The 10197-nt window shown below is 33.5% G+C and overlaps 1 long non-coding RNA gene across 1 annotated transcript; it reads left to right on the forward strand.

Moving 5' to 3' along the window:
- The first annotated feature begins 2000 nt into the window (after positions 1–2000).
- On the forward strand, positions 2001–8041 carry LOC129927409 (uncharacterized). Its single transcript, XR_008779020.1, has 2 exons — positions 2001–2210; positions 7579–8041. It is a non-coding gene; the product is annotated as an uncharacterized LOC129927409 (long non-coding RNA).
- Positions 8042–10197: the final 2156 nt, after the last annotated feature.

Genomic DNA, 10197 nt, shown 5'->3' on the forward strand with positions numbered 1-10197 from the left:
GGATGGGACTAGTGACGTTTGGGATATGTTGGGTTAGAGACCGGAAAATCAGTTAGCGATAGAATACTCCAGGGTAACGACGTGTTTAGTGACAGAGACTTCTACTGTGGCCTTTTATCAGAATAAATCTATGTGAAATTGTTCGTCAGCGTTGACTACATCTCTTCACTCGTTACAATCGATGTTGTTTTATTCTGTATGTATTGTTGTTCAACTACACGGAATACACCCGAACATCTACACCCAAACGATTGCAGAGTAATTGGTTGAAATCCAACGGTCATCCATAGTTGACTTCAAGACAGCCTGAATAAGCAACATCACAGTGGCGACCCCGAACCTCGAAGCCGAACCTCGAAGCCGAACATCGAACCGGACATCGAAGCTGAACGTTTACTCAGGTGAGGGTCGTGCACTCGAAGATATAAAGTTTCATCGGAGTACGGCTGAACACAGCATCATCGCAGAGTGACTTTGTTCTAGATCTACATGCAGTCGTCGCCTGTTTGATCGCACGTTCAACGAGCCGTTAACTCAGGGTGACCTTCGGCAGGACAGTAATCATCGCAACGTCTGGTCTACTCAACCAGTATATTATCAACGCCTGATCTTCATATGCTGAATCGACCTACAACCAGAGAAACCGTTCATTCATAACGGGTGAGAGATCGTTAGTGAACCTGTTGGACATATTTTTTCTTCGCTGGAGAAAACAGTCATAGGAGCCACATTGAGTATCAAGTTTTACCTCGTCAGTTTCGAGAAGGACAGTTTGCCCGCTGTCAGAAGTATTGTGAGTACTACAAGTTTGGTAGCTAACTAAATCGCTCTGTCGTCTTACCCTTTGAGAGATTCTTGTGGAGCAGTTTGCTCATTGAACCGGTTGCTTGCCACTTTTATAACGGTCACTGTGTTTAACCTTTGGAAGGTTAGTAAAATCGTATTTTTCGTTGCTGGACATTGATCTATTTAGTATTCGTTGGTCTAGACCATATCTAGATTTGTTGATATTGAAGTTGTGGAAACAGCTACATCCACTTAATTTCGTTGAAAACCGTTAATCGTATAACGGAACGTCGTCGGAGGTGACCTTGGTCTCACCTAGTCTACATTGGACAGTTTGGTCTAGTGAAGCAACGTACAACAGCAAACTTCGTCGTACTACCAGAGTAGCAGCAGAAGCAGTGAACTATTTTAGAGAACCGTTATTCGTCAGCCCAGATCAAGTCATCGTCAAGAAAGTCGTTAATCGTCAGCCCAGATCAAGTCATCGTCAAGAAATTCGTTATTCGTCAGTCGTCCAGATCAAGTTGCCGTCAAGAGACTGTTATTTGTCAGTAGTCGTCTACACAAATCAAGTCATCGCCAGAAGAACCGTTAACCTATTCGTCAGTAACTGTGTACACAAAGTCGTCGGAACTACACATACGGTCATCAATAGTCGTCGAAGAAACTGAAACATTTTGCTGTGGCATATCAAGACATCTGTGGCATTACGTGGGATACTCGACACGGATTGTATCCACTGGTAGCACCGGAGAACAGAGTCAGAACTGGAAGAGAGGCAGTGGAATTTGTTGTGATCTAGCATATTCGGGAGTCCGAACAAAGGGATCTTTCTTATCAAAAGCTAAGTGCCATTTTTCTTATTAGTATATGTTTAGATTGCCCTTAGAAATAGATTTTGTCTAAATTTGGTATGTTAGCCTGAGATTCAGGTGGTGCGCCTTAAAACCCGTTCGGGGTAGAAGACATAATTTAGATGAAAAACTATATTATACGTTTAGGATTGTAATTGTTTTGTTTGTGTAAACGTCATATCCGTTGTTGCTTAGTTACTTCGTGACGTTATCATTGTGTGCCATATTGTCATATCCCAACCCATAGCGATAGTCTCATTTAATTATTTCATTTGTGTATATTATTTTAAATTATTTAATTTTATTAATTTAATTAGATCTGTAATTTTTTTCACTTAATGATAGAAAGTACAGGTAGGATTCTTTTACTGTGAATCAGACTAAAATAATTTTAGTTTGAGCGGTTAAAATCAAATATGATTTTGCCATGAGAATAATGCCGAAACTGGCTATGTAGTCAAACACTGTCGTCTGGCTAAATATAGATCTACAAATTTTGTACATCTCTTTGGTACAATTAATCATCTAGACTCTAATTTGGGAATATTATTAATTAAAAGATGAATGAAGGTAGTACATTCTAGATATATATATCTTGTTGAAGATATATTTGACATTGTATAAACATATTTGTTTTATACGGTTAAATAGAACCATAATTTCTGGATTGGATCTAAGAAATCTATCTTATCTACTCTAGATGTAGATCTCTAGACTCTAGACAGTCTTTGAATTTACTCTAGACACTTCAGTCATACCAAATTTTAAAATTGATCATAGTTATTCATACTAGATCTAATAGTCATAGTGCTCTTGATAACTAGATCTAAATGGTACTATTATATATACTATAATATACTAGATTTAAATTTGTGTGATACTAGATTTAACATACAGATCTGAATATAACTCAGACTAGATTTACTCATTTACTAAATCTATAGATAGAGACATAACACTTAAAACTTGTATAAAAGTGTGTAAAAAACTTAAATATAAAATAAGTTTAAAGTATAGCCATAATCAATATAGGCTAAGTAAAAATATATAAATTTGGGTGAAAATAAAATACAATGGCTACATCATCATATGTGGACCTTAAGGAGGTTAAGGAAACAGCTATGCAGGATGGAAAGGCCATGGAGTTAAAAGGAAAGGACTTAGCAGCTTATGTACAGCAAGTTGTGAGGGAAGAAAAAGAACGTCAAAAACAAGAGATAGAACGACAAGAAGAACGTCAAAGACAAGAGATAGAGAGACAAGAAAGGATCAGAAAGGAAGAATATGAGAAGCAAAAAGAGGAACAAGAAAGGCAAGACAAAGAGAGAGAAAAAATTAGAGAACATGAAGCTAAAATGGAGAAGATGAGATTGGATGCAGCACAAGCCAGAGCCCAAACTGAACAAGGAAATAACACAAATAACTCAAATAATTATACCACACAAAGAGACAACCCTAATTCACAAACATGGCTAAAGAGAAAAATACAAAGTTTTGATGAACAGAAGGATGACATTGGTGATTTCCTGAAAAGATATGAGGCAAAAATGTCTACATTTAATATGCCAGAAGAAGAGTGGTCTGAAATACTGATAGACTTTGTTCATGGTCAAGCTCTAACAATATGCCAAAATCATGACCATCATATTGATGATAGCTATCAGGTTTTAAAAAGAGAGTTATTGAATGCCTATGGTCATAATGCTACAACTTTTAGAAAGAAATACTTTGACAATATACCATCATTAGGAATAGAACCCCAAACTACTATTAATATGGAAAAGGATTTTTTCAATAAGTGGGTAAAATTAGAAAAAGTGACAAACTCTTATGAAGGATTAAAAATTTTTATTCTAGTGGACAACTTTGTAAATAAATGTGATCCTCAATTACAATCTTTTATTAGAGAAAGAAACCCAAAAACTATAGATGAAATAACAGAGATAATGAGAGTATACAAAAATGCCTATCCAAATAAACCATTTTCTGATAGGGATAAGAGCAAAGTAGATTTAATAGGATACACCAAAGAAAATGTTGATAGAAGTAGAAATAGAAACAGATCAAATAGTGGAAATAGAAAATATAGTGAAATAACCTGTTTTAAATGTCAAGGAAAAGGTCATATAGCAGCTAACTGTAGAAGAGGGAATAGTAGGTCTGGAAGTAGAAATAGATACAATGAACAAAATAACAGTAGATATAGGAGTAGAGATAGGAATGACAGGGGAAATTATAGAAATAGGAGTTACAGTAGAGAATACAAAAATAAAGGTACAGATAGGGTATATTTCATGGAAGGAAATAGGAACAATTTTGCAGTGTACCCAGGGTTTGTAGACAGAATTCCGGTGGAATTAATCAGGGATTCAGGTTGTAACACTTTGGCAGTAAAAACTAAATTTGTCAAACCTCATTGGTATAAAGGGTTTACTAGGAAAGTAGAATTAGCAGATGGCACGGTAAGGGAATTTAAAGCTATAAGGGTATACATTGAAACTCCATTTTTCACTGGTTATTGTGATGGCATTGCAATACCAGAAATGAGATATGATATGTTAGTAGGAAACATAAAAGGAGTTAAAGAATGTTCAAGAAAAGAATTAGAAGACTGGCAAAACAAATACAAAAACATAAGACAAAATCATGAAAACATAGAAACACAAAATATAACAAGTATGGTAATAACAAGATCAATGGATAAAAAAGATGAGAAACAGGAAAATACAATAAATGTAATAAGTAATGATAAAGAAAAAGAAACCAGTAATGTAATACAAATAGAAAATACAGATGTTAAGGAAAGAGAGATAGAAAATGAAACACAAAATAGTCTTGAAACACAAATATCTCAAAGTGAAAAAGAAACAACACCCACATTTGCATTAGAACAAATGAATGACAATATTATTGGGAAAATATATTCAAGAATATCAGATAAAAACAATAATAATCCAATGGAGAAATTTTGTATAGAGAATAAAATATTATTTAGACAAACAAGTAATGATAACAGAAAAATAAAACAACTTGTCTTACCACAGAAATATTGGAAAGATGTTTTAATCATGACACATGATAATAATTTAGCAGCACATAGGGGAGTAAAGAGATGTTATAGGAATTTGTCAAAACAAGTATTTTGGCCCAAAATGAAAGCAACAATCAATAAATACATAAACTCATGTGACATATGTCAAAAGAGATCTAACAAAAGCTTAGTGAATAAAGCACCCATTCAAGAAATGGATGAACCTACAGCACCATTTCAGAAAGTATCTATTGATTTAATAGGTCCTTTAATTCAAACTGAAAATAATAACAAATACATTCTAACAGTAATAGACATGTTTAGTAGATACCCAGAGGCAATCCCATTATCAAATACAAGTGCAGAAAATATCATTAATGCCATAACTCAAAAAGTAATTACAAGACATGGTATACCTAAAATTATATTGAGTGATCAGGGATCTCAGTTTAAGTCAGAACAATTTAAGAAATGGACTAAACAATATAATATACAACACATATACTCTTCGGTTTACCACCCAGAGAGTAACGGTTTATGTGAACGGTATGGTGGTTCACTAAAAAGATCACTAACAAAAATAATTCAGAATAATCAGAACAAGTGGGATCATTACATTAACTATGTACTATTTGCTCATAGAAACAACATCCATGAAGCAACACAATTTTCACCATATGAAATAATACATGGAAGAAAACCCAGAGATGAATTAGATGTTTTCAAAGAAAATCTAATAGACAATGAGAATAAAGTAAATAATGACAGTGAAACAACAATCACAACAGAATTGAAAGAAATATGGACTCAAGCATATAACAACAATAAGAAGTACAAACAAAGTGCTCATGAGAATATAAATAAGAAAAGACAATTGAAAACACTAGAAGTAGGAAACAATGTATTAATATTAATAAATGACCTGAAAAATAAAATTGGTAAACAATGGAAAGGTCCATTTAAGGTGATAAAACAAATTAGTGATGTGAACTATCAAATTGAAATAAATGGGAAAATTAAAACATATCACATAAATAATTTGAAACTGTATCATGATAGAGAAGATGAGTTGATACAAAACATTCAGGAGGAAATAGAAAATAAATTTTCAGAAAGAGAAGAATGCTTGATGATAATAACAAATGAAAATCACAATGAAAATGATATTAAGGAAATACCTGTAATAGAAACAAAAGAGAATCAAACTTGGCAAAAGATTAATCTTAATAATTTAACTAAGGAAAAGTCAAAAGATATAACTAAAATAATACAGGAATACAACGAAATTTTTTCCAGCATACCAGGAAAAACAAATATTATTAAACATGACATTAAAGTAACAGACCCAAAACCTATCAAACTTAAGCCATATAGAATACCGCTACATTTACAAGACAAAGTAAAGAAAGAAATAGACAATTTACTAGAATCAGGTATAATTGAACCATCAACATCTCCCTATGCTTCACCAATTGTGATAGCCAAAAAGAAGAATGGAGATATACGGTTATGTATTGATTATAGGAAACTTAACAACATCACAGAATTTGACCCATATCCAATGCCAAATATAGAGGATATTTTACATAAATTAAATGGAGCAAAATTTTTTACTAAATTGGATTTAACTAAAGGTTATTGGCAAATACCTTTAACAGAAAATGCAAAACCTTACACAGCATTTGTAACACCATATGGTATTTTTCAATGGAACTATATGAGTTTTGGATTAGTAAATGCACCTGCCACATTTAATAGAATGATGAACATGATAATTGGAAACAAAGAAAATGTTATTTGCTATTTGGATGACATATGTATTTTTAATAATAGTTGGGAGGAACATTTGGTAGATGTAAAAGAAGTGTTCAAAATAATAAAAGAAAGTGGACTTACAATTCAGGCAGAAAAAGTAGAAATAGGATTGGAGGAAATAATTTTCTTAGGACATAAAGTAAATAACAACATGATTAGCCCTATTGAAGATAACATAAAGAAAGTACTTAATATTGAAATACCTACAACAAAAAGACAAATTAAAAGCATATTAGGAATAGTAAATTATTACAGAAAGTTTATAAAGAACTTAGCAGAAATAGTGAATCCATTAAATGACTTACTTAAAAAAGGAAAACCTCAAAAAGTAGTCTGTAATGAGGAATGTGTGAAAGCTATTGACATAATTAAAGATGTTTTTAGTCATGAATTAATATTAAGACTACCCGATAAGGACAAAATATTTTATGTCACAACTGATGCATCTGGTAATGCCATTGGTGGTTGTCTAATGCAGAACTATGATAACTTACATCCTATATTATATGTAAGTAGAAAATTGTCAGAGGCAGAGAAAAAATATAGTGTCATTGAACGAGAAGCCTTAGCTGTAATATGGGTAATTACTAAGCTAGAGAGCTATCTAATAGGAAGGAAATTCATATTATTAACTGATCATAAACCTATTCAGTATATACAGCAAAAGAGCATGAAAAACAGTCGTGTATATAGATGGTTTTTAGCACTACAGGAATATAAATTTGAAGTGAAAGCTATTAGTGGATCTGTGAATATTGTAGCTGATCTATTGTCTAGAATGACATTGAAATGAAATAATTTTGTAAATAAACTATGATTATATTGATTATGTAATATATATTAATATATTGGCACAATTTATATGTTATGGAAAAGGGAGATAAGTAAATTTGATGTTAAGCATTTGAAAGTAAGTATGGATATTTTTTTTGTGTGAATCATTTCATATATCATTGACGAAAGTTAGTTCTATGGAAAAGGGTGAGTATAAAAGAAAAATGGACAAAAGCGTATAAAAGGGTAGTAAGGAAAAACTTATTGAATGTGGAAATAAAGTCTATAATTGTTTTTTGAAATATTGTATTTTATCAGATTACTGCCAGTGAAGAACATTTGTGATGTATGACGTGCCCATAAGATGCCACATTTTCTTTCATGATGAACTGGTTACTAATGAAGATGATTCTGGAATGTTATGAACATTGACATGAATATGAGGAACTGTCAAGTCAAGATGAAGATGTCAAGATTTTATGTTTGTTGTCTTCCCCTTAAATTGAAAATGCCCTTGTAAGACTTGACAGTAGTGGAAAAATATTGACATATTTTTTTTTCAAGGGGGGGAGGAATCTGTTAGACACCTTATTTATATAGGTTAGTTATTTAGCGACGCACCATAGAAGACGCATATTGGATGGGACTAGTGACGTTTGGGATATGTTGGGTTAGAGACCGGAAAATCAGTTAGCGATAGAATACTCCAGGGTAACGACGTGTTTAGTGACAGAGACTTCTACTGTGGCCTTTTATCAGAATAAATCTATGTGAAATTGTTCGTCAGCGTTGACTACATCTCTTCACTCGTTACAATCGATGTTGTTTTATTCTGTATGTATTGTTGTTCAACTACACGGAATACACCCGAACATCTACACCCAAACGATTGCAGAATAATTGGTTGAAATCCAACGGTCATCCATAGTTGACTTCAAGACAGCCTGAATAAGCAACATCACACACTTGATTGTCGCTAGGTCAAAAAAATATCTATCTATCTATGTATCTATCTATCTATCTGTCCTGAATTTCTCTATCTTTTTGATTACTCTGATGCTCTTATTTTCACCCTATTTCTTAGCCATTGTCTGTCTGTTTTTCTTTCTGTATTGCTCTCTCTCTGTCTGTCTGTCTGTCTCTCTCTCTCTCTCCGTTACGTTCAAACTCACATTTCGAACCAATTTGTTTTTTAACCTTTCCAGCAACACATGACAAAACTAAATCATGGACGCCTAAGTAGAAAGCTGAGATACGAAGCAACGATTTGTGCTGCCACCTACATTTGACTTTTGCAAAAGAACTCCTCTACCTTCCTGTAGACGGCACACAATTACGCGTGCATCATTTACACAACAATCCTCACAACAATTTATATCACAATTTATTCCCGCGTTTTTTGATGGCAATGTATTCAATGGTTTAACAGATAATTGTTGGCATTACCGGAGTGGAGACGGAAAAAACGAATGGGAGATAATTTGCTGCTCTAATTGCTGCGTCATTATCTGCCGTGGAGAATCTACATTCACTAGATATTTTTTTATTTATTTTAGTCTGGTTTGGTCCGATGATCTCGTCAATTTTTTGTTTCTAATGACAGGAAGTCAGAGTAATTCTTTTAATTATTTTTTTTTATGGTTTATATTTACTAGACTTGTGCATTTTTATTTATTAATTGGCCGTTAGGCTTAGGTTATAGAAAAGTGCAAGAACATTATGACTTATTTGAAATGAATGTTGTTTCCTTTAGTTGTTCACCCATTCTGTGTTCTACTGATCAGATAATGGAACAGAAATAGGAAGATATGAAGACAATATCTAAGACTGGACGGGACTTTCGTTGAAGGAGGTTCTAGTTAAGACGAAAGACAGAGAGGAATGGACAAAGACGGTCGACAGATCATGGATGGTGCCCCACCTGTCCAATAGATTAATAGTTGAAGGTGAAATACTTAGTCTTTGTTTATCGGATGCTTGTTATCAGAGCATCAAATCACAGGCGCTGACACATTTGTGAGTTCAACAAGTTCCTGAAAAAAAAAAAAACCTAGCATGAACACGTTGTTCAAGTGGGCTGGCCAAGCAGAAGAAAAGTTTTAGAACAGTTTTTGTTGACATTTAAAAACTGAAATGTTTACGACGAAGAAGTAACAACTTAATAACTAGTGCCGCAACTGAACTAACTCTCGTGTTTTGGGATGTGGTTAGGGTTTTATTTTATCAAGTGCACCCCAAAAACATGCTACTGAAACTGATTAGTAAAGCCAGAAATTTCGGTTTGATTGATTTCTATGCTGTAGTCTATAATACAAATTAATACGATTCTAACAGCCCATTAAGCAATGTTAGAACTAAGGGTCTGTATTAACATTGGTTCTACTCTATAAGTCTATATATCTTTTTTTTTTTTTTACATGCATGTGATGATGTGTCTCGCTGGCCAAATAAAGCTGGACATCACTGACCTATACAATGTATTCAAGAGAGGAAAAGAAAATAAGAGATTGAGAGAGGGAAAGAGCGATAGATAGAAATGGAGAGATATAAAGACAGAGAAAAACAGAGAAAGACAAAGACGAAATGGAAAGAGAAAAAGGAATAAAGAGAAAGAGCAAGAAAAAGAGAGAGAAAGAGTGAAAAGAGAGTCGTGAAGTCTCTATTTGTGTCATCCAAAAGTGTCAGTGTTTAAGAAAATAAATGAAATCCTGGGAGCGACATCCATTCTTTTTTTTTTTTTTTTGAAGCCCTAATCCATAACTTAACTGCCACTCTCTTTCTCTCTCATCCTCTCTCTCTCTCTCTCTCTCTCTCTATCTTATATCTTTTACTCTCCCACGTATTCACTCAATCTTGATCAATCACTCTATAAGCATATAGATATGTATGCATCTCCCTCCACACATACACACACACAGAGGCGCACTTTTACTTCCT

Source organism: Biomphalaria glabrata, chromosome 7, assembly GCF_947242115.1.
Source record: "Biomphalaria glabrata chromosome 7, xgBioGlab47.1, whole genome shotgun sequence".
Classification (NCBI taxonomy): domain Eukaryota; kingdom Metazoa; phylum Mollusca; class Gastropoda; family Planorbidae; genus Biomphalaria; species Biomphalaria glabrata.